General features: G+C 39.2%; 1 long non-coding RNA gene across 2 annotated transcripts in view; it reads right to left on the bottom strand.

The window, feature by feature from the left end:
- Positions 1-13,923, bottom strand: part of LOC126940328 (uncharacterized) — a 32,429-nt gene that overhangs the window by 17,244 nt on the left and 1,262 nt on the right. The window contains exon 2 of one of the 2 annotated variants that reach the window (XR_007720710.1): positions 8,804-8,909. The exons of the other annotated variant lie outside the window; for it this stretch is intronic. This is a non-coding gene — a long non-coding RNA (uncharacterized LOC126940328). The remainder of the gene's footprint in view (positions 1-8,803; positions 8,910-13,923) is intronic. 2 annotated transcript variants of the gene reach the window in all.

Genomic DNA, 13,923 nt, shown 5'->3' with positions numbered 1-13,923 from the left:
CAGTTACCCATGTACATTTAGAAAGATATTTCAAGAAAAGTTGTGCATACCATCTTCTCATTCTGCCAGAGAAAAATGTTTTCCAGAAAATTGTGTCATTACCACTTTTAGAGTCTGGATGAAAACATTCATTCTGGAATAGTTGAATAAATAATAAAAAGCAACAAATGTGTTACAGTCTGTGATGAAAACACACACACACACATATGCATACAGATATAACATTTCATTAAACCTTTGACCTAGGAGTAAGGAAGACAAAAAACGAAAACAACAACAACAAAACACAGTAAACTAATAGAAAGGAAAGAGAGAAAGATGGTGCCAACAGTAAAGGAACAGCTGTCACCGGGGACTAATCCGAACAGAGGAAACCTGGAGGATTAGGCTGAATTTCACTAAAATTGAAAAGAAATATTTGGTTAGTCACAGTAACTGGAGCACGTAGAAAGCAAGGAAATCACAATCCTAGCTGATTGTGGTGAAGTCTTAACACTGGGAAAAAATAGAAGACATCATTGGAGACAGATTGCAATAGAGTTAAAGTATAAGAACTCTCTCTCAAAAAAAAAAAAAAAAATATATATATATATATACACGCAATGAGTAGTTGAAGGGTGACTGAGATTGCAGAGCTCTACATCTTAGCTCAGGATGTTTGGTCTTAGGAAGAATGCTCATACAACCTTCGGTTTCATTTGCTCTCCTGCTAAACAAGGATTCTATTATGTAGGCCACGTAAATGGTGCAAAAACTAATGATCCATGGACGAATAGATTTAACTATGCCTGAAGTAGTGCTACATGGGTGAGCAGTAGCCACCTCTGTTACAATATGTGTTTTAAACTGACATTCTCTGAAATATATTTTGTAGCTAAGCTGTATATATTATAAGACATTTTCAAAATGAGGAATACATGGAGAAGTTGCTACATTTGATCAATACCCAATGAGTCAATTCAGTTGGCATCTGTCAAAAATACTATAGAGATGGAATTGTAGTTCTTGGAAGCATAGATTATTCACAAGTTTCATAAGAGCCAGTACTGTATTGGGTAAACGGTCTAGAAGAAAGTTAAAGTTAGTAACATTAGGACAATCCATTTTCCAGGCAACAAATCATTCAACTGTATGATTACCATGCACTTCCAAAGGCATTTAGGTTTTCTTTCGAAAGAAACAATGTGTTTATTTCTTTAATAAATTTGAATCATTGAAATAAGCAAATACATTCCAGTGTACCCAGTGGGAAGTACTTTGCTTATAAGATCTTGGACACTGGATCCAAAGTGCTGTTTTGAAACAGGCATTAAGGGTAATGTCATTTAAAAGTGACATCACAGAGTCCAGATTTCTTCTGTATTCACATTTATGTGAACACATCTCTTGCTCTTGACACTGGAAAGAAACTACTATTATCATGGTTCTTTTCTCTCTTTAATGATTGATATTCAAGGTCAACATACTGCAAATTACATTTTTTATTTTATGTAAGTAAACTCATCAAAGGTAGTAAAGTCAGGCATCATGTGCATTTGACCCGTAACCTGCAGTGGAGCCACTCAGCAGATCCCAGACATGATCAACTAAACCACAGTCAACCTGCAAACCCACGATCATGGTGTGTCCGGAATTGGTTCCTTCTGGTGGGTTCTTGGTCTCACTGACTTCAAGAATGAAGTCGCGGACCCTCGTGGTGTTACAGTTCTTAAAGATGGTGTGTCTAGAGTTTGTTCCTTCAGATGTGTAGATGTGTCTGGAGTTGTTATTTCCTCCTAGTCAGTTCATGGTCTCACTGACTTCGGGAGTGAAGTCACAGACCTTCGTGGCCAGCGTTACAGCTCATGAAAGTAGTGGCGACCCAAACAGTGACCAGCAGCAAGATTTATTGCCAAGAGCCAAAGAACAAAGCCTCCACAGCACGGAAGTGGACCAACTACACCTGACTCGCTTGCCACTGCTGTTGCTGGTAGCCAGCTTTTATTCCCTTATTTGGTCCCGCCCACATCCTGCTGATTGGTCCATTTTACAGAGTGCTGATTGGTCCATTTTACAGAGTGCTGATTGGTCCATTTTACAGAGTGCTGATTGGTCCGTTTTTACAGAGTGCTGACTGGTGTGTTTACAAACCTTTAGCTAGACACACAGCACTGATTGGTGTGTTTACAATCCTTTAGCTAGTCAGAAAAGTTCTATAATTCCCCACCCAACCCAGAAGCCCAGCTGGCTTCACCTCTCAATAGGATAAAGTTTGGTTGCCTTAAGTCATTCAGAATGGGATAGATGCTATACAGTATTATTGTGGCAATAGCTCATTGATATTTGAATCAATGGCTGAGAAAGATTTTGTAAATCTAAAATGAGGCCAGAATTCACAAAGATGTTTAAATAAATCATGCAATCACTAAGCAAAAAAGAAAATTAGAAAATTAGGATAGCATAGATAAAAATAGGAAGATTTGAAGTAATAGCATTTGACTAAATCTCAGATTAGTGTAGTGAGCTGTTGTATGCGTCAAGAAACCAGACTTTTTAAAAAACAAAACAAAACCCTGCGGATCATCAGTGTGTCAAGAACACCAGCAGCAGCCTTGTCTTGTCTGAGTTCTGTATGCTCTACTGAGATTGAAACCTATATCCCTACTATTGCTCATAAATTGACCATTTAAAAGTTTGTCCTAAAATCAGCACAATGGCTATTGGATTTGTTAGGCAGAGAACAGAATAAAATTAAGTAGTCCATTTTAAACAGGCTGAATTTTACAAAGAAGCCAAAAAAGGGCAAAATCATAAAGGTGGGAGAATCTTAAGTAAAGAATATAAACCTGTTTCATTTACACCAATAATGATATTGATCTCCCTGGCCCGAATCTGCTTTGCCAGCTGAGCCATCTGATATCATGACACACCTCACCATGTAAATTCATCATTCTTGGTGATCCAGCCAAAATTTTAAAAACAGCAACATAAGGTAAAGAAAATGTATAATGGCCTATTTATCTTTACAATTTTTATTTTGAAACTACTTTCCCCTTAATTCAAGAACTTTATTATTAGCTATACTATTAAAAATTCATATCTTTCTGGTATTTTTTATATCTAGACTACTTGGAGAATCGTTCATTTATTTATTCATTAACTCAATGATATTTACTGAGAGTATACCAGCACACACCAAAGCAAGTGAGTGAGTGACCCAACAAAGAAACAAAACACTTCATGGTCCCTGCTCTCAAGAAAGAAAATGATAAGAATCAATGAAGAAAGAAGAACTACACAGGGTAAAATTTAATGCTTCTAAACAAGCTAAAATTGCAAGGTAGAGGAAGAAAATGTCATTGTACTTCAACTTCAGGGGTGAGGGACTGTGTCACAGAGGAAACAAAATGTTATATGACCCTTGGAAAAAAATGTGAAGTGATTTATCTGTACAGAGAACAGAAAAACCTTATAAACTAATAAAGTACAAGGTCTGTTGTGGAGGTGGAAGAATGCAGCATGTATAAGTAGTTGTGTTTAAAGAGATTTGGCTAGAGTGAAGCTGGATGAGTAAAAGTGACCAACAAAGCAGAAATCACGTGCAAAATGAAACTAAGGGCGACTAGGTTCAAGGGCTGTTGTGATCTGTAAACACATCAAACGGGGCCAGTTTCCAGAATCTTAATGACTTTAGGAGGTCAAGAGTTCATTAAAACCTAAGACCCCTAAAAGCTGACCTCAAGGTAAATTTCAGCTAAGGAAGATGCTTATCTCAAGTATGCAAGATATAATGTTCTGAAAATACTCTAGTAATCGAAACAGAGCAGTCCAGTTAAATGGTGGCTGAGCTAAGTGATTTTCGGTAGAAGAATTAAGAGGTAGATGGCCTATCATTCTGTAAAGTTGAGTGATTAGGCTGTGGGAAAAAACTCATCCATTCAAGGATAAACATGTACTTACATCCCACCATGTGCTATCTGGGCTCTGTGCTAAGAACTGGGGACACAACGTTGGACTAAGCTGGCAGGCAAGAAGGACTGTGGATTGGAAAAGAGAAATAGACTTACGCTCATTTTTTCACACTAAATTGAAGTTTAATTTTCAAAGGCATTTTCAAAACGTCCTAAGCACAGGGAGGATGGTGGATATTGTGGATACAGAGGCAAGTAGGATGCTGTGATCATTTCCCTTCTTGGCCCTACCCGTTAAAGTCCTGTAGGCCAGCTGGAGGGTCCTCCGTTAAAGAAGATCATGAGTCCTCACCAATCACACACATGCATTTTAGCCACAACAGTCTGAAAATACACTGAATTTATCGGTAAGAAAGTGAAGAAAATGTGATGTAAGCCAAATTGGCAAGGCAATCAGGTCCAGAGGAAGGAACTGTGAGGCTCGTACAGGAAGTTGAAGAATTTGGGTGAGGAATGGCATTGCTGGATGAAGTAGAGCAGTGCACGAATCATGACTGAAAATTACTGACATCCCCTGGGATGTTCCTTTAATGGGATGCCCAAGTTCACACTGCCACTGCAGAGGCGACTCAGTAGAACCATTCTGCAGGATGCAGGGCCTCCAGATATGGACCTGGTTTTCCAAAACAGGCTCTAGACTATAAATGGAGTGTTGAGAGGTAAAAGAGTAGAGGGCAAGCCAAAGGAGGGAAATAGTCTTGGACACCAACAATCATGGGGTCTCTTCAAAAGATCAAAACCAATTTAGCGTCAGAGAAAAATGGGGCTGAAATTTTGAAATACTCAATTCGGCCATTTTTAATGCTAGAGAAATACTTGATTTCCAAGACCAAGGGATGTAGGAGGACTGCGTAACCTGGAAAATTAATGCAGGGATTAATTACAGGGGTGGGTGATTACAGGCATACAATTAGCCACAGGCATTGCGCAAGATGGATTAGAAAACATGTATTAGGCACATGGAGGAGAGTTAGGAAGGTCCTAACTGGAGGCTCCTGGTAGGATTTCAAGAATGTACCTTGGAATAAGCCTGTGGAAATAGGAAGGAATGGATGGATCTGAAAAAAAAAATTAAAGAAAGCCTGGGGAGGAATTAATGAGGGAAAGAATATAACAAGGAAGGCGGAAGGAAAAGATAGAAATAAGGCTTTTTTGGTAACAGTATTAATAAAAGCTATCATTTGCTGAACTGCAACTCTGCGCCAGGCATGGTGATATGTGCTTTTATATTCGATTTGAATTGCAATCTGAATGAATTAAATAGCTATGCCCCAATGTGACAGCTACTAAATAGTCATAGTAGACACTACAATGCTCTGACCAGACACCCTTAGATCCTTTGTATCATTGGACATGCGTGTGTGTACACATGTGCATCATATGCATGTGTTTGTGTGATCTACGTGTGTGTGTGCGTGTGCATAGTGTGCATGACATGCTGTGTGCATAGCTGTGGGTGTGCGTGGTGGGCATGTATGCACGTGTCTGTGTGTGCATGGTGTACATATGTGCGTGTGTGTGGTGTATGTACATGTGTGCATGTCTCTGTGTGTATGTTTGTGTGTGCACGTGTGTCTGTTTGCATGGTGTGTGTATGCATGCCATGCGCACTTACATGCCCGTTCTTCCCCCGTCTTTTGGGTGCCTTGCTTTTGATAACTAGCACCTGGCACTTTCTTCCATGGATGTGTTTGAACTGTGGGAGCCACCTATGTTTACAAAAAATGGAGGTACCCAGAAAATTACACCTTCTCCAGAACATATCTTAACTGAAACAAGACAATCACTGCCCCTTGCTTTAAGGTGAGGCAAACTCTGAGGTATAAGTTGTACTTCAGAACTCTCTGTGGAGTGAGGTGGGGCTGGGAATACACCTGAGCTCACAACAGAAATTGTCTTCTTTCCCCCTCCCTTTCCCCTGGCTCCCTTAGTGGTTTTTTTTAGAAGGAATTCCTCCAAATCGCTTGCTCATGAGTTGTCAAGACAGCGCTTACTTCTAAGGAATCAGACCTAAGAAACTGCTAGAACCGAACTTGAACCCAGGGCTGGTTCACTCCAAAACCGCTGCTGCCAACTCTGCATCACATCATGGTAAAACATGCAGAGAAAGTTAGGCCTCCAACAATCACCCCCTTAGACCCCATCTAACCCCTGCCTAACCCCCACCTAGCCCCAGGATGATTCCTGGCTAAAGCCACACTGGCTCTCCACATTATGCAAGTACTGCCTGGCGATGGCAAAATGCATGAAAACTAGGTAGTCAAACATGAAACAAACAAGACTAATAGAAACTTTCCAAGTTCCAAAATACTGAGGTTGAACCATGGTGCTTCCTGAGCTACAGAACAGCTCAGAATCATAGAAATTATTGACAAATGTTATGTAAGAAACTGAAGATTACTTTTTTTCCTCTAGAATCTAATAATCTATACTTGAAGCAGAGTGAGCTTGTGACATTTGCATGACACTCAAACGGAATATGTAGTAGGCATTTGGGAAGCAGGATGCAGTTTCCTAAGAAGTAAGCAATTTCAGATTAATTACTCTCTGACCTTCATATGTGGAGCCACCAAATCACTAATGTAATGCGTGATCTCAATGAATACGAAAGGATGGAAGCAAACTCACCAAACCGAGACAGCCAAGAAGCTTAAGTTGAAAGAACATTAACAATAGCTTAGAAAAGCAGGTCAGGGGATAGCAGCTACCACCCTAAGAGAATCACCAGGCCCTTGGCCTGTTTGGGCAACTTTCATCTTTGGAGGAAGAAAAATGCCTTGAGGTAAAACGCTCCGTAGTTTATACTATATTTTGTTTCATCACATTTTTAACTTGTATTTTAAGTTCAAGGGTCCGTGTGAAAGTCTGTTACATAGGTAAACACGTGTCATGGGTGTTCGTTGTACAAATTATTTCATCACCCAGGTATCAAGCCCAGTACCCAATAGTTATACATGTGTAAAATTATAGTCATTTCCAAAACATTGAAGTATCTTTTTTATTATATCTACTTTTACCCTAAATGTTCCCAAATATCTTATGAGACTTTATTTAACATATGTTTGTATTCCTTGTTTATCTTCTGACTAAATACTTGGATCCTGATTTTCTATAGGAAGAAATCTTTGCTGTTGAGTGTTGGCAAAATGGGTGAAAACTCAGGTAGTCAATGACTCTCCCTGAGCCTGAGAGAAGAATGTCTTTCACAGAGCCTTTTAGAGGGAGCCCATTGGTACAGCAATTGGCCAGATTTACTCATATAGTCTATTACAATTTTTCAAGTATTGAAAACCCTCCTTAAATTGTCCCACTGGATTCACACAGATATCCATTCAAGAACTCTATCATTTAATGAAACTTAGAAAAAAATCCCCTATTCTTCTCATAACAAGTAAGGTCATGCTTTAAGGTCAAGCATGCTATCCTAAGTAGAATTTCTTTTTAAAAATTAAACCTGGTAGATAGACACTCAAATCTGAAAAACAGTGATGTCAAGTTCTCTGGAAAATGATGTGCTTCCAGAATATAATCCACACTCCAGTATCTACTTTCCTGGCTCATGAGAGGAGTCATTCACTGTTTGAATAACCATTAGGGACACTCTAAAGGCCACATAAAGCCATGATTTTTTCTCAATTAGAATATTAAAGATAAGTGACAGAGAGAGAATCAAGGGCATTAAGATAAAGCATGTAAGGTGAAGGCTACAGTGCGACGTGTCACCGAGGAATTCTCAGAGCAAAAGCAAAGTTAGTCTGGACCCTGTGCTATGCCCGTGGATTGCAGATGGTGTTGGGATGAAGGGGTGTGCGTGCTGAGTCTTCCCAAGAGGCGGGTGAGCAGACGGGGGGCCCCTGCAGGGATTCCCATGGGCATTTCCTGAGGACCTGACAACCAAGTTGGCTCCAGCAGCATCAGCAGGTGGAAAGGTAGGGATGCAAAGAAGAGCAGGGGGCAAGCAGGCATTGTCAGCTGCCGTTGCTGAACCCTGTCACAATGGTTCTGTCATATCCACAGAGAAAAAAATGAACAAAATAGCTTTCCGAACAAGTGACCACGTTTCCTCCTCAACCTTGCCTGAGAAAGTGAACATGAACCATAAAAGCATCAGAGGTGAAAAGAACTTGATTATGGGATTGCCTCTAAAAGTAAGGAAAGAGTCGTGTGGCCAGACCTCGGAGACCAGTCACCAAAGATGCGGTATGAGAGGGGAATGATGTCCTTCACTTAGGCTGTGTTCTTTTCTGTTTCCACACTCAGGAGGTAGAGGTGAGTCCACTGCAACAACTGTGCCTGTCCACCTTGTCTCTCCACGGAGCTAAAGCAAGAGGATTAATGGTTTCATTTCCTCTCACTCAGTTCTCGCTCCCATTTTCTTCCTTCCACCAAATGGACATTAAAGATCACCACTCTCGCCCAGGTGCAGTGGTTCATGCCTGTAATCCCAACAATTTGTGAGGCCAAGGCGAGTGGATCACTTGAGGTCAGGAGTTCAAGAGGAGCCTGGCAAAATATAGTGAAACTCCTTCTCTACTAAAAATACAAAAGTTATCCAGGTGTGGTGGTGCATGCCTATAATCCCAGCTACTCCAGAGGCTGAGGCGGGAGAGTCTCTTGAACTGGGGAGGCGCAGGCTTCAGTGAGCCATGATTGTGCCACTGCACTCCAGCCTGGGTGAGAGAGCAAGAGAAAGAAAGGAGAGAGAGAGAGAGAGACAGGGAGAGAGAGAAGAAAGAAAGAAAAAGAAGACAAAATCACTACCCTCCACATTTAGTAGCCAAGTGTAGATTATTACATATTTTCAGTTGTGAGGTTAGTTCTTCATCCTCCCCGGAGTTCCAAATAATACTTACACTTTTTCTCTTCCTCTCCAAGGCTGTGTCACACTTTGCAGCTTTGAAAGTATCCAAAGCAAACGTGAGATCAGCAGTATCTATCTCAAGACATTAGATGCTACCGCTATGCAGGTTTGAGGGAGAGAAGGCAAAAGCAAAGAGGCCATTAACTTTCTTTTCCAAAATCACCTTTCTCATTAGATGTGAAAAATGTGTTTTAGAACAGCAGTTTATGGCAGTTGACTAGATAAAACTTCAGAAAGATAGTACACACAACGAAAGGTGAGACAAATTGCAGTGATAAGGTATGTCAGCAGAGGGCTGATGCTGCAAGAATCTAGCGTCTTTGTGTCTGTAGCCATTCATTAAGCAAGGTTATGTCAGTGTGGTTGGCACAGAGAAATGAACACTCCGATATACCCAGGAGCAGCTCAACATAATTGTCAGGACCTCTGGATTTCTGTAGCCTTTCCTCAGACTATGTATTGGCACTGATATGTTCATTTAAAAAATAATATGCCAGAAAATTACTTCAAAAATAATTATTTTTGGTAACTTAATAAACAATTTATGAACTAAAAGTAACTATCTCTCCACATTACAAAAGTGAGGATTTTATTTCAGAGAGAAAGTAGTCTGTTTTCACACTGCTATAAAGAACTACCTGAGACTGGGTAATTTGTAAAGAAAGAGATTTAGTTGACTCACAGTTCCACATGGTTGGGGAAGCTTCAGGAAGCTTACAATCATGGGGGAAGGTAAAGTGGAAGCAAGTAACTTCATCACAAGGCTGCAGGAGAGAGAGAGTGAGGGGGGAAGTGCCACACGTTTAAACCATCAGATCCCATGAGAACTCACTCACTATCCCAAGAATGACATGGGGGAAATCCACCCCCATGATCCAACCACCTAACACCAGGTCACTCCCCTGATGCATAGGGATTTATAATTCCACATGAGATTTGGGTAGGGACACAGAGCCAAACCATATCAAATATGTAATTATTAATTCTGAATAAGTATGAAAATTCAAAGGTGTTCCATCAGCTTAGGAAACATGGTTATGTTTCCTGAAGAAAATTTAAAATAATAATATAAGGTTTTTTTTTCAAATTATGTTTTCAATTTTAAGCTCTATCAGTATGTTTCTATATATACCATTATTATGGAATAGCATCGGTGTTCAATTCCTCACTTACCAGTGAAGCAGAGATAGGTTCATATTAAGGAAAATAGCAGTATTGCCCACAAAAAAATTAGGAAAAAGGCAGATTTTTATCTAAGAAGGTTTTCCAATGCTTTTATCTTATACCTGGAGAATGGTCACAGCTTCTCTTCATAAACTTTCTCTTGGAGAGGACATTACTAGCACACTACACATGAATAATAGGGATCTGAGATAAATGATTTCATTTTGCAATATTAAGTCTCTTAAATGTGAATGTGGAAAAATCAGAAAATAACTTCCACATAATCCCTAACCCTACCACCTTCCCATTGTATACTCACATACTCTGACCTCATTTCCATCTCCATGGATGACTCTCTCTGCTGCTTTCTAAGGCTAACTATTTGTTTTTTCAGTGGCTCTCATGCTCTTTCACCTACACAAGAATGTTGCCTCTGCAAATAAACTTCCTTATTTATCTACTGGATCATCCCTTGAGCCCAAAGATATGTTATACCTTCTTCCACTATGAAAACAAACAAGTTTTTAAAAATACCCTGACTCCACATCTCTCGAAATTAAGGCAAAAATAAATAAGTTATTTGAAACCAATGAGAACAAAGACACAATGTACAAGAATCTCTGGGACACAGCTAAAACAGTGTTTAGAGGGAAATTTATAGCACTAAATGCCCAGAGGAGAAAGCAGGAAAGATCTCAAATCGACCCCGATATCGCAATTGAGAGAACTAGAGAAGCAAGAGCAAACAAATTCAAAAACTAGCAGAAAACAAAAATTAACTAATATCAGAGCAGAACTGAAGGAGATGGAGACACAAAAAAACCCTTCAAAAAATCAATGAATCCAGGAGCTGGTTTTTTGAAAAGATTAACAAAATAGATAGAGTGCTAGCCAGACTAATAAAGAAGAAAAGAGAGAAGAATCAAATAGACACAATAAAAATGATAAAGAGGAGATCACTGATCCCACAGAAATGCAAACTATCATCAGAGAATACTATACCTTCTAGGAAAATAGACTAGAAAGTCTAGAAGAAATGGATAAATTCCTGGACATATACACCCTCCCAAGACTAAACCAGGAAGAAGTAGAATCCTTGAATAGACCAATAACAAGTTCTGAAATTAAGGCAGTAATTAATAGCCTACCAACCAAAAAAAGCCCAGGATCAGATGGGTTCACAGCTGAATTCTACCACAGGTACAAAAAGGAGCTGGTACTATTCCTTCTAAAATTATTCCAAACAATAGAAAAAGAGGGACTCCTCCCTAACTCATTTGGTATCATCCAGATACCAAAACCTGGCAGAGACACAACAACAAAAGAAAATTTCGGGCCAATATCTCTGATGAACATCGATGCGAAAATCCTCAATAAAATACTGACAAACCGAATCCAGCAGCACATGAAAAAGCTTGTCCACCACAATCAACTCGACTTCATCCCTAGGATGCGAGGCTGGTTCAACATATGCAAATCAATAAATGTAATCTATCACACAAACAAAACCAGTGGAATAAAAACATATAATTATCTCAATAGATTCAGAAAAGGCTTTCAATAAAATTCAACACCCCTTCATGCTAAAAACTCTCAATAAACTAGGCATTGATGGAACGTATCTCAAAATAGTAAGAACGTATCTCAAAATAATAAGAGCTATTTATGACAAACCCACAGGAATATCATACTGAATGGGCAAAAGCTGGAAACATTCCCTTTGAAAACTGGCACAAGACAAGGATGCCCTCTCTCACCACTTCTATTTAAAATAGTATTGGAAGTTTTGGCCAGGGCAATTAGGCAAGATAAAGAAATAAAGGGTATTCAAACAGGAGGAGAGGAAGTAAAATTTTCTCTGTTTGCAGATGACAGGAGTGTATATTTAGAAAACCCCATTGTCTCAGCCCAAAATGTCCTTAAGCTGATAAGGAACTTCACCAAAGTATCAGAATACAAAATCAATGTGCAAAAATTACAAGCATTCCTATACACCAATAATAGACAAACAGAGAGTCAAATCATAAGTGAACTGCCATTCACAATTGCTACAAACAGAATAAAATACCTAGGAATACAACTTACAAAGGATGTGAAGGACCTCTTCAAGGAGAACTACAAGCCAATTCTCAAGGAAATAAGAGAGGACACAAACAAATAAAAAAGTATTCCATGCTCATGGATGGGAAGAATCAACATTGTGAAAATGGCCATACTGCCCAAAGTACTTTATTGCTATCCCCAACAAGCTACAATTGACTTTCTTCAAAGAATTAGAAAAAACTACTTTAAATTTCATATGGAACTAAAAAAGAGCCCATTGAGCAAAGACAATCCTAAGGAAAAAGAACAAAGCTGGAGGCATCACACTACCTGAATTCAAACTATACTACAAGGCTACAGTAATCAAAACAGCATGGTACTGGTACAAAAACAGATATAGACCAATAGAGCAGAACAGAGGCCTCAGAAATAATGTCACACATCTACAACCATCTGATATTTGACAAACCTGACAAAAACAAGCACGGAAGAAAGGATTCCCTATTTAATAAATGGTGTTGGGAAAATTGGCTAGTCATAAGCAGAAAACTGAAACTGGACCTCTTCTTTATACCTTATACAAAAATTAACTCAAGGTGGATTAAAGATTTAAATTAAGACCTAAAACTGTAAAAACCCTAAAAGAAAACCTAGGCAGTATCATTCAGGACATAGGCATGGGCAAAGACTTCATGACTAAAACACCAAAAGCAATGGCAAGAAAAGCCAAAATTGACAAATGAGATCTAATTAAACTAAAGAACTTCTGCACAGCAAAAGAAACTATCATCAGAGTGAACAGGCAACCTACAGAATGAGAGAAAATGTTTGCAATCTATCCATCTGACATAGGGCTAATATCTAGACTCTACAAGGCACTTAAGCAAATTTACAAGAAAAAAAACAAACATCCCCATCAAAAAGTGAGCAAAGGATATGAACAGACACTTCTCAAAAGAAGACATTTATGCGGCCAACAAAGGTATGAAAAAAAAGCTCATCATCACTGGTCATTAAAGAAATGCAAATCAAAACCACAATGAGATACCATCTCAAGCCAGTTAGAATGACGATCATCAACAAATCAGGAAACAGATGCTGGAGAGGATGTGGAGAAATAGGAACACTTTTACACTGTTGGTGGGAGTGTAAATTAGTTAAACCATTGTGGAAGACAGAGTGGTGATTCCTCAAGGGTCTAGAACCAGAACTACCGTTTGACACAGGAATCCCATTACTGGGTATATACCCATAGGATTATAAATCATTCTACTATAAAAACACATGCACACGTGTGTTTATTGCAGCACTGTTCACAATAGCAAAGACTTGGATGGAACAACCCAAATGCCCATCAATGATAGATTGGATAAAGAAAATGTGGCACATATACACCATAGAATACTAGGCAGCCATAAAAAAGATGATTTCATGTCCTTTGCAGGGACATGAATGAAGCTAGAAACCATCATTCTCAGCAAACTAACACAAGAACAGAAAACCAAACACTGCATGTTCTCACTCATAAGTGGGGGTTGAACAATGAGAACACATGGACACAGGGAGGGGAATATCACACACAGGCGTCTGTCGGGGGTGGGGAGTGATAGCATCAGGAGAAATACCTTGTGTAGATGATGGGTTGATGAGTGCAGCAAACCACCGTGGTACATGTATACTTGTGTAACAAACCTGCACATTCTGCACATGTATCCCAGAACTTAAAGTATAATAATAATAAAAAAGAAATATACACACATTAATGGTGCCATCCTGAAATTGTCCTTTTCATTACAACACCTTATTTATGTTAAAACACACACACACACACACACACACACACTGAACAATCACTTCACACACATCAGGATGTTGGTGTGTTATAAAAATAAAACACATGTATAT

The sequence above is a fragment of the Macaca thibetana genome, chromosome 17 (genome assembly GCF_024542745.1).
Source record: "Macaca thibetana thibetana isolate TM-01 chromosome 17, ASM2454274v1, whole genome shotgun sequence".
NCBI classification, from domain to species: domain Eukaryota; kingdom Metazoa; phylum Chordata; class Mammalia; order Primates; family Cercopithecidae; genus Macaca; species Macaca thibetana.
This window is presented reverse-complemented; position numbering and strand designations above follow the sequence as displayed.